Source organism: Coloeus monedula, assembly GCF_965178545.1.
Source record: "Coloeus monedula genome assembly, chromosome: 24".
NCBI lineage: Eukaryota > Metazoa > Chordata > Aves > Passeriformes > Corvidae > Coloeus > Coloeus monedula.
The window spans coordinates 7,170,020-7,190,160 of NC_138804.1; the positions used below are offsets into that span (position 1 = coordinate 7,170,020).

Genomic DNA, 20,141 nt, shown 5'->3' on the forward strand with positions numbered 1-20,141 from the left:
AGGTGATGCTCAGTGTCGTGGGGTACAGCTGGCTGCGTGTCTGCCCTGTTTTCCTAAAACCCAAACGCTCTTGCTCTAATAGCAAAGCTCTGACAATGCTTTACAGCACAGAGGTTTGTGTTTTTCCTCTCTCCACTTGTTTTTTGTTTTAAAGAAATGTCTCAAAATATTTTCTCAGGGAGTGTTTCTGCTGAAGGGAATTGGGGAGAAACACAAGCAGACACCTGAGGTAGACAGGAACCACCCACTCACAAACCTCCTGCTTCAGAGGTCCACAGCTGCAGCTCCAGTTGATGTTCTCCTCCCCCTCCCCAACCCCAGTCTAGAAAATTTATTAGAACAAGCATTTTTAGTAAAAAAACAAATGTTTTTCACCAATCCTATAGTGTTTTTCTAGTGGTAAAGCTGAAGTGCTATGAAAGTTACAGTTAATCAAACCTCATCACTCCTTGGTTTTCTGCCACAGCCAGAAGTTTCAGAAGGTTAAACTGTTTCCAAAACAAGCACAATCTATCAACAATTTTTCAGCTGATTTTGTAGTTAATACATCAAAAGGGCAAAGTTCTTTGTTTCCTTACATTTGTGTTTTCAAAGGCCAGGCAGGAGGTGATACCGCTGCACAGCAAAACCAGGGCTGAGAGCTTTTTGCATCTACTCCTACCACAGGAGAGATTTACAAGTGTTTGTGCTGAGAAATCATGAGAAAAGGTTAACGTACAACCACTTCCCCCAGCAGCATCAGCCCAGCAAACGGAGCCAAGCCTGTAACCAGGCCAGCACCTCGCCGAGACACCGATGAGCTCCACGCACACCTTCCAACCTCCTGAACCTGTGCGTGATGGAGCTGCGGGCACAGGGCGCTGGCACCTCTCCTTCACCTGTGTCTGCAGGGAACCCTATCACTGGCACAGACGCAGCTGTGCATCTACCTCAAAAAAAGGAGAAAAACGTTTAATTCCACTGTATTTGCATATGCTGTACACAATATCATGTATTTGTATTCCCAGATCACCAGCCTTTGCTGTGATTAGCACTGTGCAGATCAAACCCACCAGTGCAATAAGCAATGCTCATGCTGGAGAGCCCAGCTCAATTATAAAAAGAAATAAACCTGCAAGAAAAGCATCACAGTGAAATACCAAATTTCTCTATAATTGCAAGCCTCTTTGCTTTGTGAATTCATCCCTCATGTCCATTATCTACTCCCATTCCTGCCTCCGGAGGCATGCAGGCAAGTAACACTAATAGATTCAGTTTCCCCGAGCTCTCCCTCTCGATTCATCATGCAAAGGGGATTCTTTTTTTTAATAAACCACATCTTTGCAAAAGGAATATCACCATTTGTCATCATCAGGGTAAGATGAAGAGAGTCAATCATCATTTTTAAATAAGCCAAGAGCAGCAGATGCAAAACATGAAGCCACTAACACTGCCCGTGCCACTGCTGGTTTCCCCACCAGCATCCAGCGGGTGCAGGTGGGAGCAAGAGCACCTGAACCAAGAAGAGGAATGTTTTCTGCATTGGTGCCCCAAAACTGAGGGGATGGGAGACACCAGCTACTCAAAGCATCTTGCTTCAAAACAAAATAAAATAAAAAAACTTGCTCCAGTGTGTAAGCAGAGGAAAAAAGGTCATTTTTTGAGACTAACATGCTTGGACACCGCAAGTCCCTTGGGTTCTCATTATCATTGGGTGAAGCACCCCAAACCTCACTGAAGAGAGGGGCAGGGATTAGGTCCTGCGCTGGTATGGGTACAACAGCTGCTCTGACCTCATCAACCAACCCCAGCTTTATTCCACCATTTCCTGGAGAAGCGAAGGAAGGAGCAGGGACAGGTGGGAGCAAACAAACTGATACTGCCATCCATAAACAAAGAAAGTGTTTTTTGAAGGCAGCATCTAGGTAGACCTGATGGAAATAACAGAAGCAGCAGCTACAACAACATCAACACCACCACCACAAACCCCGCCGAAGTCCATAGAAACTCTGGCACTCACTGGAAGCAGTATTGGAGGAATTCAGCACGTGGCCATTTTCCCCCACTACTGCCAGCACACCCTTCCCAAGTTGATGCAGTTGCTCCCACTGCAGATAAACCCCCTTCTCCAGGGCCACCCCTACAACATTAAGTTTTTCAGAAAGCCCCGAAGAATGAAGCCAGTTCATCTGTGTAAGTCAGCCAACCCACATGTCTGCAAGACCCCTTTTCCATCGTGTTTAAACACCCAGGGGGTCCTGGATGCACATGAAAATCCATAGAAAAGCAATATATATGTACCCTACACTGTTCCCCTCCCAAAACAGTTTCTCTTTCTTGTTGTTCCCCCTCTTCAAGAAAGTGTGGGGGTCCTTAAACCCTTTTGACTAGAAATACATATAAACAGCTGAAAACTCGCATTTTCTCTGCACTTAACTCCTCTCCAGGCCCCAAAAGCTTTCCTTCAGCTTTTCCTAGATGAAAGTTATTCCTGCAGCTGGACCAGGCAGCCCACACTGAGTTTATCATGTTGCTACTTCATGTGCTTATTCACCAAGACTCTCACGAGCTTCTCACCACACACACTCACTTTCAAGTTGGCAGCTGGAGATAAAAAAGCAGCAATATCAGCATCGGCCACCGGCACCAATCCCAGGAGGAACAGAGGGGACATGGGAGCAGTGCTGGTATTTCCTAGGAGGAGGGATGGAGGGGCACCAAGGAAGTGCCTGGTACTCATCCCACCTCATTTCTCCCTGCTCAAATTGTAATACATGCTACTAAGGGTCCTAAACATGCTGTTCCCTTGCATGGAATGCGACCCCTTCCTCCGACAAGCTGTAGAAACTCATCCTCAGTCTTCTCCCTGTGTCAGGATATGTTTACATGATAAATGGCCTTTTTATTGCCTCTACACACTTACACACACACACGCATGCAGGAGAAAGAGGGATGCTGCTTAGGTGATTTTTTTTGACTTCACACCAACAACCACCCCCACAATTTAAACACAATTTTCACCTTGCCTGTCAATCACTTCCAACCAACAGTTGTAAAACAGGTATTTAGGTCAGAAAACTTTGGCCTAATGCTGGGTTTCAAGACTTTTCAGACCAAATGAGCTGCTGAGTTTTCATGTACATGAAGGACAGGAGGACTCCCTTGTCCCAGGAGGATGACAGCTCACCACTGCTCTTCTCCAAGAGGCTGCATCCCCGGAGGGTCCCATTGGCTTGTGTGTGGCGTGCATGTCAAGGTGACACTGCCAGGATGTCTGTCTTTGCAAACAGGACTAAAACACTATGTGCACACGGAATCCAGTATTTAAAGGACAGACCAGCAGTTTTTGTTTGGGGATTTAAGGGAGTTTTTTGTCACTCTGAAAAATGTCACCCTGAGCTGCCTCTGCACCTACTAAAATTTGCTTTTTCCCATAAAGGCCCAGGGCATCCTGCTCTCCTCTGGCTGTCGTGTTAAGAGGGTAAATCAGGGATATACATTTCGGTGAGACACCAGAAGTTTCTTCCCCCAGAGGGTGGGCGGGCACTGAGCAGAATCCCCAGGGAATGGTCAGAGCCCCAAGGCTGCCAGAGCTCCAGGAGTGTTTGGATAACGCTCTCAAGGATGCACAGGGTGGGATTCTTGGGGTATCCTGTGCAGGGCCATGAGTTGCACTTGATGATCCAACTTGTGGGTCCCTTCCAACTCAGGAGATTCTATGACATTGGTTATAGGGTGCTCTTAGCCATCGGTTCAGGAACTGGAAGGCAGCATGCAAGGCAGGGCTGCAGGAGGAAAAATATTTGCTGGCTAGGGCAGCTGAAGCTGGACCTGAAAGATTTTTATCCTCCCAGGAACCAGCCCCTGCCCAATGACAAATGACTCCTAAAACTCCCCAGGAATGGTTACCAGCTGCATGTTTCTCATTTTCCAAGTGCCTGGCTCGAGGCACTGCAGGCAGCTCATGGAGGCAGAAACCGGGGCTGGAACATAAAACGTTCCATCAAGCTCTGTGTCAAAGGGATAAAACCAAACCACCCTTCAAGCCATCTTGGAGCATCCAGACCATCTCATGAGTGAATTGCGAAGACCAGCTCATGCTTTTGATTCATTTGCACACAGGCATCGCAGATGAACCTGGGTGGGGATTAATCCTGTCTTCGGAGCAGAGTTTGAATAGCAGGGAATAAATACAGCCTGGAGCCCTGGACACAATGGGATGGGACTGTCCCCACTTAAACCCTGCTCACTCTCATATTCAGTGATACACAGGCCTCAGGGGTGAAAAGTCCATATGGAATCACGCTCCAAGGCCACGCCAGCATGGGAAGGCAAGGAGATGCTGTGGGACCAGCAGCAGCACACGCCATCTTCCACCTCCAAGGGTTTGGCTCTGCAATTCTACTATAAAGCCACATGAGCAGCTTAGTTATTTATTTAACTAAAAGCTTTTAATTATCTCTCTCACACACACACATTCCATGGGGCGGGGAAGGAGCAGAATAATCAGCCTACAACCAGTGACTGGGGGGTTCAAAGGAATTGTGGTTTTCACAGAAATAGCTAACTAGTCCTATTTTTCTTCCACTGCTTTCAAAGTGTACTCCCATCCCCAGGCTCCAGCCACAGCGTGTCTTGCTGTGGTTACATCTCAGGCTGAGCTGATCCCTGTAAGAAGGACTCGATTTTGACAGAGCAAAGGATCCTCCATAGGTCTGGGCTCCAGGTTTCTTAAGGCAGCCATGGAGGGTTATTCCACGGTGTGACCCTGTCTGAAAGTCAGGTTGACATCCCATGGCAGTCACTCTCACCAGCAGATGGACTGGGCTGCTCCCCAAAAATACACGTGTGGGAGGGAAGCACCCAACACCGTGGCCACGGCCACACAACTAGGCGGTCATGGAGCTCTCCCACTGCCTGCAAGGAGGAACACTCCCCTGAGCTGTTCACCTTCCTACATCTTTTAGGCTCTGCATTGAGATCAGGGAGATACAAAATTCTCAGTCCCCTCCGAAAGCACCAGAGTTCAAGTGCTGTGAGACTTTATAAATTATAAATTACAAACCACTGCTGTCGACGTTTGCTCTGAGCACAGCAGCTAAAGCAAACTGGCATGGGAATTTGTTTAAAAATCCCAGATCAGAAATGCAGCAGGGTCTGGAGGAGCATGCCCTGGAAGAGTACGATTGCTTGAACACATCCCCCAAGCCCATACAATTTCCCTCTCTGTGGAACTGCTTCATTTAAAAAAAGAAAAAAAAAAAAAAGGAAAAAGAGAAAGAAAGATTTAGTCCATCTACACAATCTACACAGACAAATTAAAAGCACTGGCTTTTAATACACAATGTGAGTGGCATTACACAAGCAAAAATTCACATAAACAGAAAACAAGCGTAAACAACCAACCGAACGTAAAGAAACTAATAATATTAATCTGGATTAAGTACAAGCCATGAACATTCCTACCTAATCCATCCGATGGACAAAGATAAATCCCTGCTATGCCACATCCTAGAGTTCTTTGCAACTTAAGAAACCACAATACTGATCAAAACAGTAGTAGATAAGACACATAAAGGGAAACCTTTACGTATCACTGCCTGGTTAATCTACACAAGATTACAGCAAAAGAAAAGCACCAAGAAAGCAGAATAATCACTGCAAAAGATCCCCAGGCCCAGACTGCAATTTCTACTCCTGATGCAAAGCTCTATATTCAACTTCCCCAGAGAAACACATGACAGCAACAAACACAGCTCCAAGCCTGAACAACCTGAGTATCTGCGATTCCTTAACACTCAAGGAACGTTGCACAGAAGTTAGAGGGAAGCCAATAGATCTGCAGTGGAGTTTAAAAGTACAAAATAAGGTTTATGATAGGAAATTATTTGCATCCATAGGGGTGCTGCAGGGAACCTCACACTCTCCTATTAAAGCCCTTAGATTCATCACAGCTTATTCCCAGGAATGTAAAAGCAGCTCCAGCAGGTCCAGACACTGACCCAATGTGGCACACCAGTACAGCCCAGCTCTAGCTCCCCACTGCAGCCCCACGCATGCCTCCATCCACAGAGGGGTGGGAAGCTCCCACTAGGAGCAGGGATCCCTGGCCAGGATACCCGGGGAGAGCCCAGAGCTCTCCCACCCATCATGGACACAAGATCTCTGAGCATCACCGATTTCTAGGGTTTTTTCCAAGAAATATGTGAAATATGGCAGTAAGGGGCTGAAGAAAAACCCACCCTGCAGTGACACACGTACTGTCACGGTTCCCCCAAGTGAAAAGGCTCTCAGCACATACCCCTCATTTGGGAACACAAGGAAAGGTGTTTCTCCCCAAACTCCTAGTCAGATGCTGTGGACACTCAGCCAACACTTCCACTGAACCACCCCAAGGATGAAGAGCCAGAGGTTCACCCACTGACCCCAAAATCTAAGATTCCTTTGAGATGCCAAATAACTGCTGTGAAAACCTAGTACAGAGCCACTGCCTTCCATCAGCAACCCTTCTGTACACACAACTTTATTCCAGCACGTGCCACATTCACAGCATCATCTACTTATCAATGTATCAAAGCACATGGAGCAGCCCAACATCCCTGCAAGGTACCCCAGCACAGCAACACTCTGATCTCTAATGAATGAATTTGTAGAGGTAGGCTGCTCACTACATAAGCCACATCCCCACCAGCCTATGTCCCATCCATTCAAATACCTGCTCAACAACCAGTAAGCGAGGCAGTAGGAGAGACGTGTTTTACCGCTTTCCGAAAATCAAACGCTGTCAGGACAAACACTGTGGATGCTCATGCAGAGCACACGGGCACTTGACGGGGAGATACCGGAGCCAGGAGCTGTAGGTTTGGAGTAATATCACCCAAGGCATTTTTAGGCTTTAGGAACATACAATGTTTGGAAACAGGCCGAGAGGAGTCCTCACTCCTCAGGATTGCTGCTTTCCCATGAAATGCTTTGCTTCTGATAAGATTATTTGTTTTAACTTGCAATTGTGAGATCAGGTGAAAACACAGGTAATTCCTGTTCTCATCATCTAAATTGTTACAGGAAATAATGAATGTGTTTATATTAGGAAAAAAAAAAATCATCCTTCTCTCTGTTTCATACGGCTCTGAGTTTTCAAGGTAAGGAACACTATGTTTATCCTGATATTTACCTTCCACAGCAGATTACGTTTGTCCATGGGAATCCTAGAAAATCCTCACCTTCTTTATTAAGACCATGACAGCAGAGATATGCAAAGGACCGCACTGCCTTTTAAATCACATCCAATGCTCAAAACTGCCCCAGAAGTGCAACTGAAGATGCAAGATGATGTAAAATACAAATATCAAGGGTATCAGCATCACTGACACGTGACACACAACCCTTAACAACCACAAAATGCTGCAGGAAAACCTTCAATTCATTAAAAATATGGCTGGACCAGCCATTAAAACAGAAAAACAACCTACTTTGAATCTCCACAAAGCAACCTTTGAAGTGAAGGGAGCAGCTCCTGGGGCAGTGACACACGAGTTAGCTAGTTGTGAAAGGAATTGCACTCCACAGCAGCAGCAGCCAGGGTAAAGCCCCTCCGCATCCCTCATACAGACCCAGCATATTCTCTGCCCCACGAGACCTTACAGGGATTATTTTTACATATCTCAACTGTGAATAAGAATCACTATTTCAAAGACCATCCCTCCAGATCTAGCAAACTAAGGCAAGCAAAATCCAGCATTTTTGAAAAGCCTTCAAATCCTAAATGGAAAGAGCAAGGTAAGGCAAAAATGGAGTTTGTGGTACTGTTCAGAAATAAGATTTTCATGGAATAGTTTGGGTTGGAAGGGACAAATTTTGTCTTGCTTCTCCAGTATCTTAATTAAATTAACACACAGAATTATAACTGAACCAGCATAGCACCTACCCCAGAATTTGGACAATTTCTAAGAAATTTCCTCTTCACCACCAAACATGAAATTCTTGAATAACCGTTTACACAGCCATAGAGGGGAGACTTGCCAGACCCTGTCCAAAACCAGCTTCCCCAAACCAGTGCACAAAGGGTGAACAAGTTCCTTTTCCCCAGAAAACACGGAAGCAAAGACTTGGGACACTTGCAGCTGCAGCACTCAGAGGTGGTCGAGGTGGATTTTAACTCATTCCAGACCCTCTGGAGTAATTTTCATTACAAACGGTGCCTTGCTGGAGATAGGAAATAAAAATACGCCTTGGTGGAAAATCCAGATAGCTGAAAAGCATCGCTTCCCAGTGGGTTAAGGTGTTTTCTTGAGCTAGAACTCAGGAGAAAGCAGGATGCACAGACAGGAAAGAGCCGTTGCCTGACTGATGCCAGACCACAGCATCCACATTTGTCCCATGGGTGGGTGAGCAGGCATCGGTCTGTGAAGCCCGAAGCACTTCCCCGCCATATCTCCTTCCTCCTCTTCCTCCTGCACAATGGACTCCGGGCAGAGCTGGGGATCCCAGCTCGGCCACGGCAGCCCGGGCAACTCCGCCCCAGCAAAGGCGAACACTGGGTGCCAGCTCCCCTGAGCCCCTATCCTGCTATCCCCATTTCTTGCTTCCTGCAGAACCTGTCTCGGGCTGAGCCTCAGCCTTTTGACTTCCAGAAGAACTCCATGTCACACACAGCCCCACGGAGCGCTCGCACATGAGCCACGCGCACACACGCTGTGCACACACAGACACGCTGGATTCAGTCACATAAACACACGCTGCACACACAGATACACTGTGCACACACACGGGGCAAACACAGACATGCTGCACACACACAGAGTGTGTACACACATATACATGGTGCACACAGAAACACCACGCACACTCACCTGGTGTGCACAGACACATGGAGCACACACACGCACAGACTGCACACGCACTGCGTATACACGCAGTGCTCACACGCAGAGCTCACAGCAGTCACACCACACCCCCGATACAAACCACACACACGGGGTGCTTGCGCAGACCACGCGTGCACACTCCAACACCCCACGCACACACACCCTTCACACCCACAGGCACACTGACTGCACACACTCGCTGTGCAGACGCACCTTGCACAGATGAGCACACGCACTCACACGCGGTGCACAACCACACACGCGCACATACACGTGCCCACCCGCACAGAGACCGCGGGCACGCACCGGCCCGCCGTTTGCGGACAGGGGGACAGGGACACAGGGACACCGGGACACGGACCCGCCGCGCAAAGGCCGTGCGCGCTCCCCCGCGCCGCGCACACGCTCCCGCGCGCACTTACCCGGCCGCCCCCGCGCGCAGCGCCCGCCGGCCTCACACCGAGCCCCGCAGAGCCCCCGCTGCGGTGCGGCACCCCGGGGCCGTGGCGGGCCGTGCCGTGCCCAGCCAGTCGCTCTGTCTCCGCTCCTCCCCGCTCCGCGCCCGCCGCTCCGCGCCCGCTGCCGCCCGCCCGCGGCTCTGCCCCCCCCGGCCCCGCCTCCTCCCCCCATAACACTGTAGTAAGTTCTCATTGGCCGAGGGCGAGGGGCGGGACGCCAGCGCCGCCTCGCTATTGGCTACGGGGAAACCGCGGCTGGCGGCGCGGGCGGGGGAGCGCGCGCCCCCTCCTGGCTCCCCCCATCCCGTTCCCTCACGTTTCGCTCCCGCGGGCGGCCCGGAGGGACCGCTCGGAGCGGCCGCCCTGAGCCCGCTACAAAAACACCGCGGCAGCGAGAGGCTGAAACAACGGGGCTACCGCCTGTTCCTGCCACCAACACACCCCTCCTCGCTAAGGTGATGGTGGCGGGGGGGCGATAATTTGGCGCCGCACGGGTCCGGTAGGAACGGGGCAGGAGGGGTCCTGCCCGCCGGTACCGCGGGCGGCAGCGCCGCTCCCCCTCCCTCCGTGACCTAGATTTTAAATACCGTTCGCTGCCTCCCAGAGAAAGTCGTGGCCCAGCTCTGAAGGGAGACCCGGGGTGGAGAAGCAAGGAGGAGTGTATGAAGAAACGGGGGGCGGGGGGGAGGGGAGCGTTGGGGTTTTCTTTATGCTGTTATTATATTCTTCATTTTTTAAGCATAAGGCTATTCGTAATCGGACAGGTACTGCCTCAGTCTGTGGCAAGCCAAAAAAAACGACATTTGAGGTAGCGACCGCTGGTCAACAAGAAACCCCCGAGGAGCTCGCCCTGCCCCTGCTCTGGAATCCCGCACCTACGGCATGGACCGGGTTTTCCTCGCTTACAGCCAAATTAGAATCAAGTTATTTTTGTCAAGCAGAGCTGTCCAGCTCTCCGTGCTACGTACATCAGAGCAAAACATGCTGCCGAGTGCCTCTTGAGCACTTCCAAAGGCTCCAGCAAGGCTGCTGCCAGCCTGCTCATCTCAGGAACCAAATCGCCCCTTAAATATTTGCACAATCCCAAAATACGCCTGGCACCAAGGTATCTCCGTTTGTCTCCCAAAGAGAATTAAGGTCTCGGACACATTACTCTGCTTGGATTAAGAGCAACCGCCCTGCCTCTTCATCAGCAGATAATACCCAAGGCTGATGCACACCCTGGCTTGGACGGCTCCGTCACCATGTTGAGCCTGCACTGGTACCTACCTAGCAAGGGCCACTCACACACTGAGGGCATTTGTGCTATATGGGAGCTAAAAATACCCAGATTTTTAGAAAAATTAACATGCTTCTCACACCTATTTACCTTTTCTCCTTTATGCATCCATGACACTCAGCTCTGCCAAGAAGAACGGGGCAGCTCGTCTTTGTCTCAGTGTTGAGACCACTTGCAAAAAGCTCCTTAATGAGAGGTAAGGCGGATATTTTTGCCTTAAATCTGGACTACGTGGTGGTTTTCTTGGACTCAGATGAGCACATTTCATTAAAAAAACACAGGCTGGGAAAGGTCTGGCAGCTCTAAGTCGCTGCTCCTACATTAGGGACAGGTAGTTCCCTTGAAACATGCCCTGAAGCTCTGACTTCAGTCCCCAGTGCAGTAACTTAACACATTTTAATAGCCCAGGCAATGCATGGAGGAATGTGAGATGTTCAGTACTGACCCACCACAACTGCTACGTTTGCTACTGCTCACCCATGGGTGGGCTTAAAACACTGCCAGAAGAGAAATACAAGTCCAAAGGGCTTTGAGGAGAAAACCATGGAGCAAAGAAACCACAATTTTTGGTTGGCAACAGCTTCTTGCAACTAAGAAAAACAAGCAAACAAACCCACACTGCTTCATCGTACACCACACACAGCAGATTACATGGAGGAGAGACTAGGGCAACAAAAACTTTGCATCAAAGCAGTGATTTAACACCACACAGCACATCATCCACCGCGCTCAGATCACCAGATGATCCCCAACTCCATCTGCCAGCAGCTGAGAACAGAGAGCAGCAGCTCCTGCACTTTGTATTCCCAGGTGAAGCATTTATCCACAGGGAACACTAGTGCAAGCTGCCAACGCGCTGTGCACGAGGGCAAAGGATGCTGTCACCTCTTCAGACCCTAAACAAATGGTTGAGAGTTTGACTGGCTCCAAAGCTAAAGGAAGAGAAACTAAAAAGTTGAGTTATCAAATATGAAAAGAGGCACTTGGTCTGTGCCATGAGAGCCTGAAAAATGTTCTTCTGGGGCAAGGGGATCTGAGCCTACACCAAAGCAGTTTTTTACAGGGAGCAGAAAATATGGGGAAAAAAGGAAAAAAGAAACCCAAAACCACCACTCTTGTGCACATGGAAATACACCCATCACCACCACACTTCTGCTGGAAGTCACTGGCTTAGCTTCTTTTTCCTTCCTACACAGCCCCAAACTGACCTCTGAAATCCCATAGGAAGTAATGGAAATTTCTTAAATTCTTCACTGTAAGAACAGTTTGCCCTGTGCCAAGCCCCGATTGCAACTATTTAAAGAACTCTCCCAGTTACAGCTGGTTTAAGTCGCTTTATGGGAGTCATCTAGAGACACAGAATTATTTTAATAAGTCAGGATTTCTTGGTATTTGCCTGCTGGATATAGGAATAAGGACAGGAATTATATTCATTTTAGGCATGCGTTTCGGGTGGCTAAGGCAGAGGTTGTTCCTTGCAAGGTAAAAGGCCACTGGGAGCACTCAGATCCTGATGGATTCGGTCAGTGCAAACCAACTGGGTCATGGAGAACAATGCCAAACCTTGCCCTCTGCCTGGGTGATGTGCAGGCACTTGCAAGGAGCTCAGCAGGACACACTGCAGCATCCTAGGAGCATCCAGACAGCAGATTAAATCCAGCTCAAGCAAGTTCTTCATAGAACAGATCTTTTTAAGGTGATCCAGCACTCTATAGGCCCCACAGGACACACTCCTGGTACGATTTGTTGTAAAACAGGGCTCCGAGTTTACATCAGTGCCGGGGAACACTGCCCAGAGCATTACTGGCACAACAATAAAAGGCACAGAGCTCTCCTCTTTGCCCCGAGGAGGAGCTCCTCCAGTGAGGAATTCCCAATCTAAACAAAGCAATTGTGCATCACACTGGTGCTGTGCTCCCTCCCCCAAACCAAGCAGGATTTAAGGTGAAGAGAACTACTCGGGATTACATCAAGTTCTAGGAAAACAAAGAAATTAAGCTGGTCAGATGAATCCTTTATCTCTCCTGCTCTAAACGAGCCGCATTACGCACACATATGTGAACACACAACAGGCACACTCCGTTTCTGTGCCTCGTTCACGCACTTTGCAAACAAGTGCTGCTGCGGCAGCCATTTCACAAAAGCAAACAAGGTGGGAGGAGAGCAGGTGGCTCAGTTTTGCCAGTTCCTGGCCCTCTGCCCTTGGCTCCTCTTCCAGCTTTGCTGTCACCATCAGCAGTGCTGATTTGGCCGTGAGCAGAAGACAAGAATGAGGACGAAAGGAAACCTCTCTTCAACTTCTCAAGCTTTGTGTTCCTATAAAATGGTGATCTAGAATTAAGATATTGCAGGTAAATGATTCACCTAGAAGGAAAGGAACCTTCAGCTAATGCTGCATTTCTTCCCGGCCCACCCCTCTCTCCAGCACAGAATTAACTGCTGAAAAAGCCTCTGACAGGCTGAACTGCAAACTCAAGGAATTTTCACTAAGGTCTAGAACACTTTGCACTGCTTTGCTACAACTCGTGTGCACAGTGAAGGCAACCTGGAATATCTACACTCACCTGGCTCTGTATCATGTATTTAACCAAAGATTAAATGTAGTCCAGCCCATCATAACACTCTCCAAAATCAACATTCATCGCTGAGATAGTTATTAAAGGGCCAAGGAGCACCCTCCATAGCTAAAGAGACTGAGTGATTTAGGTATTGGAATCACACTTGGCATCAAGGCAGTTCACCTCCAATTTTGCTAAATCCAAACTGCTTCTCCCATCCTTTTCTGTGTGGTTTCGTTCTGGAGAGTTTTCTTTTGTTGACCGTAATTTGTAGCCTTTAAAGGCTGCTGTTGCTAAACTAAAACCGCATATTCTTTCCCATGGGCAGAAGAATCCCATTTTTGAGCCATTAGATCTTTTTGGTACTGGGCTGGCTCATATGGATCCCTTTTGGGCAGATGGGGGAAGCAGAGGGGGTGGCTGGGAACTAAGTCTGTACACCCAGGAATTCCCATCCCACCTGCAATCTGGTTAATTGATACAAAAAGCTCCTGTCATGGCTTTCATTGATTTGTATGAAGCTGATGTTCATTTGAGTCAGTGTCTCGCAGCACAGCAGACAAGCTCCAAGAAGAAAGAGGAATTAAACAGAAGAGAAGCTTCAGTTCTCTCCAGGCTGTGTGCCAGTGTAGGGTAGAACAGCTCCTGGAGAGTCAGCTTTGTTTAGACTTAGGGCTTAGAGTCAGTGTGTAAAGCACATTTCTGCCAAGATGCACCATTAAAGATTAGAGAAGGTCAGCTGCAGCCTGCAGGATCGAGTGTTCATACAGCGAATGTTTCTGTATTGGCAGAGAAATACTTTTCCTCTCAAGTACGAGTAGGAAGTATTGAACATACGAGTGGCTGCAGTGAAAGGATCTAGAAAGAGTTTAATAAAGCCTGGAGAATAGATTATAGGTGATGCTGTGAATACAGGCAGTGCAGGCTCAGGAAAAGGCAGTCAGCGTGGCATGAGCCTGAGCTCCAGAAACAACCCAAGAAACTGACTGAACCATGGAAAAAGCCATCACAGGAGCCTCAGACTGTCCCACAGCACACCCATCTCCACCACCTCGAGACCTCACCTTCCTTCCAAGCATTTACCAGGATTTCATTCTCTGGCAGTCTCAGTAAAAGATGACATGACTAAAACCAGAGGAGTGTGTTCACAGACAGCACTTGACTCCCTACCCCTCTTTAAGGAATGCTGCTGGAAACCCCTATGTTTGGGCAGCAGGAAGAAGTTCAAGCCCTTGCGTCAGCCTCCTAAACCAAGCAGGACCAGCCAGCCTGGCCAGGGAGGCAGCTGTCCCTTCAGCGGGGGACAAGCTCAGCTATGCAGTCTTTCTTGAAATGCACCCAAAAATAACAGTGAGTGCCACCAAGAGACCAGAGCTTCGGCAGGGAGGCAGCCAAGCTGCACCACAAACAAAAGATGTCAGGGGGTGATTTAGTCCTTACATGGATGAGGAGTCAAACTGCAACCAAGAGAGACTCTGGCTTCTTTAAATAACACCAGGTAGGTGTGTTTTGAACTGCAGCTTCTCCCCAGAAAGGCACCAATTCAGTGAAGGAGATTTGACTCCATAATGTTACACTCTTGTTGGGCAAAGAGCATCCCTTGGCTTCAAAATGCTCAGAGCTCTTTGGTTTGGGGAAGGACAGTTTCAAGATCAGGGTTTATTTAGGACTAGTGTGTACCTGGCTGTAAGTTTGAGGCAGATACTTGGTAGAGAGCATTTGGGTCTGCACTAACACATCCCATGTAATCCAAAGAAAGGCCAAGCAGCAAATTCACACAAGCCACGAACCCAGCACTAGTCAACAGACAGCAACTGGTGATCAAGGGCTAGACCTGTGCCTCAGTGAGGGACACCTGGCAAAACCCAACATTTATTTAATTAAAATTTACCAATGGAGAACAAATACAACTTCTAACCATTATTTTTTCCACAAATAAGAGCCAAAGCTCTGCACCACCTTGTCCAGCACTGCCTCCCCTGCCTGACACATCCTTGGACCTCGAAGGGTTTGTCTTGAGCTACTAAACTGGATCAGACTCATCACTCTGAGTCTTGCCTACGGATGTTCCCAGAACCTGATAGAGCACAGCCAAAGTCTGCCCAGAGGCATTTCTGCAGGTGCACAATGATTAATTGGTGCACATTTCCATATCGCAAATTAAAAAGATCTCAGCTTGCTTGAAATGCAGTATATTAACCTCTGAAACGGGCAGTCATGGATACCAGCTTCAAAAAGATTAATATCAATACGACAGAATCCCAGAGGATAGCATCCCACTGCTGTCAGTTTTTCTGGAGCTCAAAATAAGGCATTTTGGGGTTTTTTTAAGGTAGTAACCTTCCATGCTTATTTTATTAAGAAAACCCAAAGTGGTTCATATTTATAAACAGAATCCAAGTAATGGAGAAGGGCGAGGGGGTAAGAAGTTGTCAAGGAAAGTTGTGGGCATGGATGGAGAGACAGGGAGGCGAGGGCAGGAAGCATACTGCCATTGTCACAGTTAATTGCCAAGAGTCTGAAAAGGTTTGTAACTAAAATAAATAACAACTCTGTCTTTTCAGGGCGTTCTGCAGGTCCACTGAGGCTGCACAGTAACAGTGCACACAGTAAATCTTTGGAGCAGGAGATGCAGCAGCAGCTTGGAGACGCCAGTCTCACCCTGCACTCACTGCAGGCTGCGTCAGAAAAGCTAATAATCATTAAGCTGCCATCTTTTATTTCTAATTATTTGTCTCCACAGCAGGGTTTCTCCAACCATCAAGCAAAAGGGAAGCAAGTCTCAAAGGAGTAACTGTTTTGAAGTGGGCTCACAGCTGCCACGGCATGAATGGCTCTCCAAGAACAGTAGCAACTGCTCTGCACGGCCCACGGAGCTGGGCGGGAAAGCATCTCTGTTTAGGCTGGTTTTCAATGTCGGTTTTTAGGTCAACTAAAACAGCTTTTCTTATGCAACAGAAAGCTCACTTGCTTTGGAGTTTTTGCTTTCATTTAATTAGATGGTAATTCAGAGGGCAGCACTGCTATTCTGAAAGCCACAATGAGAACTGCTTCACTCCTTTACAAAGCAACAAAGTGAAAACACTGAGCTAAGCCGGCCCTAGAACTTGACACCACATCGGAGTCTGATGGTCCCCTCTGAGGGGGTGGGACAAGTGAAAGAGATACCCTGCTGCCACATTTCCATAGAATCATGGAGTCATTTAGGTCGGAAAAGCCCTCCAAGATGAAAGAGTCTAACCATTAACTCGACAATGTCAAGCCCACCACTAACCCATGCACCTAAGTGCCACATCTACAAGGATTTTAAACCCCTCCAGGGACAGGGACTCCATCACTGTCCTGGGCAGCCTGCAAGAAGTGTTTCCCTAATACCCAACTTAAACCTCCCCTGGCACAGATTGAGGCCATTTCCTCTTCTCCTGTCCCTTGTTCCCTGACCGATCCTCCCCTGGCTGCCCCTCCTGTCAGGGAGTTGTGGAGACACAGAAGGTCCTCCCCAAGACTCCTTTTCTTCAGGCTGAGCCCCTTTCCCAGCTCCCTAAGCCACTCCTGGTGCTCCAGACCCTTCCCCAGCTCCGTTCCCTTCCCTGGATACACTCCAGCCCCTCGATGTCCTTGTTGTGAGGGGCCCAAAACTGACCCCAGGATTCAAGGTTTGGCCTCACCAGTGCACACTACAGGGAGACTGCCCTGGTCCTGCTGGCCACACTGGTGCTGGTATAGGCCATGTATTACTTGCCTTCCTGCCCACCTGGGCTTATGTTCAGCCACTGTCAACCAACAGAAGAGGTTAAAGAAGAACATCTCACCGAAAGGTGCTAGAAACCTCATTTGTTCTTCCTCTTTGGGCTATGTGTAAACAAAAACTAAGGGGAGACCCAAATTCACAACACAACAAGCTGTCCAAGGGCTCCGCAAAGCAGTGCCCTTCTCCAGGTCACCCATGAAATCTGGGATAGAAACAACGTGTATAGCTAAAGATGACAGCACGTGGCTTCCAGCAGCACCAGTGCCACCATACGGAAAGACAGAGCCCAAAGGCAGCCTGTGAACAGACACCCTGCACCTACCACCACAGACACAGCTCTGAACAATTTTTCAGCCATGACCTCACCTTGGATTTCTTGACAGGCTTTAAATAATGGCAACATATGTGAATCTCAGCTCGAAGGTCAAGAGTAAAACCCCCACCAGAGACTCCTCTTGCATTTTCAGCATTTTCCTTCATGGTTTCTGCCCTGCAGCTACTCTCGGCTTCCCTCCATGGAAGCTGCTGGTGTGTTACTTTCAGGACTGATGCCCAACACTTACCAGGTCAAGAGAGGAGATTATCTTACTAAAACTCCTATGCATTTTATGTTTACCTATAAGATAAGCCAGGCTTAAAGATGGAGAGGCAATCTGAGCCTGCTGTTTTCTCTGCTGGGTGAGGGTCAGGGCTGTCCCTGAGCCAGTGAAACTGTACCACACCCCCTTTATCTTTGCCATCCCTAACAAGGTACCACTTGGCTTTCTTGTTTGCTGACAAAGATTGACACCAAGTATTCAGCAAGCAGCAAATTTCATCTCATATCAGGATCAAAACCTCCAAAGCCTGTAACAAGCAGGACCACCAAAGCGCAGTTCTCTCCCCTCTGTGCGATACATGCAAGAAAACAGGTAAAATAACACAAAGTCTGCTCTGGGGAGAGGAAACCAGGGATTGTCCATGTCCAGCATTTCCCAAGGGAGAAAGTTGCCCTTGACCAGAGACTTGTCACACAGAGATAGTCAGATGGGTGACTGTCCTGAGGGTCTGCTCAAGCACTGAGCAGGAAGACTCTCTGGCCAAAGACCTGCTCCAGGCTACCCTGGCACAGCTGCAGCTGCTGTGCTGGTACAGCTTTGCCTCTCACTAACCCATTCCAACCATCACATGAGTGAGCACTTGTATCTTGCTCCACATCCAAGCTCACAGCAGCTTCCAGCTGTACCTTTCACGTGGAGGGAGTTTCATTCTGCATTCAAATGACTGCCGGGTGTTTGGTGGAGTTGGAGCTCAGCACCTCTGACCAAGGCAGGTTTTCTAGTTAATTAACGATCCTGCTTGTAGAGATTTGGTAGCAAAACTCATTCAGATCAGGAGGCAGCTGCTCATCTTCCAAATATAGTGCTCACTTCTGAGTAAGAACAACAGGTTTGTGCTTGGATTTGATTCATCTTTCCTGCCCCGCCATGAGGCATTGTATAATGATGTCGAGTTTAAGAATAAAGCAATCTGTTCCCAGCACCTTCCTCTGCTTTCCCTTCAAGTCTTTCATCAATAACTGGCAGCAAATGGAATGCTCAGGCACAGAGCAGAACTGCTCTAAATGTGCTCTTACTGGAAGAAGAGAGGATGTTATTGAGGAAGAGGAGTGATGGACAGTAGAGGGGAAAGCTTAGTGGGAGGACAGTTTGAATTTTAAAAAAGAAAAAAAGTAAATTTAAAATTACTGAATTTTCCAGAGATCACAACCTCAATGCAAAGGCACCACTGCATCCAGAGAAACAGCTTCACCAAGCAGATCCCTTCCTTCCCTCCACCCTGAGCACACACACCTTGTCCTCAGAGGCTTGAATATACAAACACCACCTCACGGTCAAGTTCAGGGGAGGCACCAAACCTCTGCAGGGAAACCGTAAAAATCCACCCCACCAGGGCAATTTTTCCCCCATGCAAAGCAGGCTCTCCACGAACACAAACTGAAAATATCACTGCCTGATGCTCTTCTCCAAGCTTGACATGCACTTACCCTCCTCTCCTGCCAGAAGAGCCTCAGGCTCCTCTCCCTGCCCTGCAAAGCCCCAGACATCCATGGCTTGCAAAGGGCAAGGTGGTCCAGTGCCATCAGAGAGCCCCTTTCACAACCACAGCACTGACTTGCCACTAACAGATGTCGGGAGACATCCTGGGAGGAACAGGAAGCATTGCTTTCCATTCCCAAAAACATTTTCCCTTCCATTTGCTCACTTGCAGGCACTTAGTATGTTTTTATCCCCAGGTCAGTGCTCCACAGCCCAGGCTGGTAGGAAAAACTACTGCTTCTTCATATTATAAAATACAGCAATTTCCAGGCCAGCTAAGTGCTTTTCAATATCCAAAATCTTCACACACACACAGACAATAAATCATGCTGTTTGACAACAACCAGTGCTTCAGAGTTTAAGACAGAATAAACAGGTCAGTTTATTACTTAAATAGGTCAGATCATTAAGTTGAAGCAACTCATTTCAACCATTTCCTCCCACTGATCTAACAAAGCAGGTACTTACCCAGAGATGAGACAGCCGGGCCAACCACGCAGGCGAGGCACCAAAATCCATCATGGGGCAATGGATAGAAGAGAAAGGAGAAGAGACACTGGTTAATAAGCAGTTCCAGCAAAACACGAAAAACCCATGCACCCACCAAGAAAACCCCTCGAGCCATAAAGCCAAGTGCTCACACTTGTACCCACATGAGCAAGGCAGCAGAGAAAACTTCAGTATCTGACTCTTCCCAGAAGTGAAGGTGGAACCGGACGTTCACGGTCAGCCACTTCTTAGAAATGTAAACACCAAGTGGGGAAGGAAAAAAAAGTCAAAAACATCAACCCGGCATTACCTAACGCTGATAATACAGCGAGCAGTGACGCAGGCACCCCATGCCTGCCAGCCTCCCGTGAGTACAGCCTCCCGTGAGTGAGTACAGCCTCCGGGGCCAGCCCAGGGCACGGGCCAGGCAATGCCGAGCTCCGGGCACAACCGGGCTGGAGGAGCAGTGAGCTCCGCGGAGGCTGGACGGGCTGGCCCCGTGCACTTCTGCGCCCGTCCAGCTCCTCCGGACTTATGTAACTTCTCATGCAAACTTCTGGAGGCCTGGACACAGCCCAGCGCCGCCAGTCCCGACTCCACAGGGCTCCAACTGAGCCCTCTAGTGGGCTTCAAAAACTCCACAAAACACCAGGAGCCTTAATTTAATTAACACTCTGCCAGA

At 48.6% G+C, this 20,141-nt stretch overlaps 1 protein-coding gene across 18 annotated transcripts in view; it reads right to left on the reverse strand.

Annotated features, from left to right (window-relative positions):
• Positions 1 to 20,141, reverse strand: part of EPB41 (erythrocyte membrane protein band 4.1) — a 95,109-nt gene that overhangs the window by 66,609 nt on the left and 8,359 nt on the right. For 15 of the 18 annotated variants that reach the window (XM_082296784.1, XM_082296797.1, XM_082296790.1 and 12 more), the window contains exon 1: positions 19,439 to 19,587. The exons of 1 other annotated variant lie outside the window; for it this stretch is intronic. The gene's annotated coding sequence lies outside the window, so the exon portion shown is untranslated. Of the gene's footprint in view, positions 1 to 9,268; positions 9,392 to 19,438; positions 19,588 to 19,769; positions 19,883 to 20,141 lie in introns of those variants that run through there. 2 more of the 18 variants (XM_082296786.1, XM_082296792.1) reach the window with 2 other exon arrangements.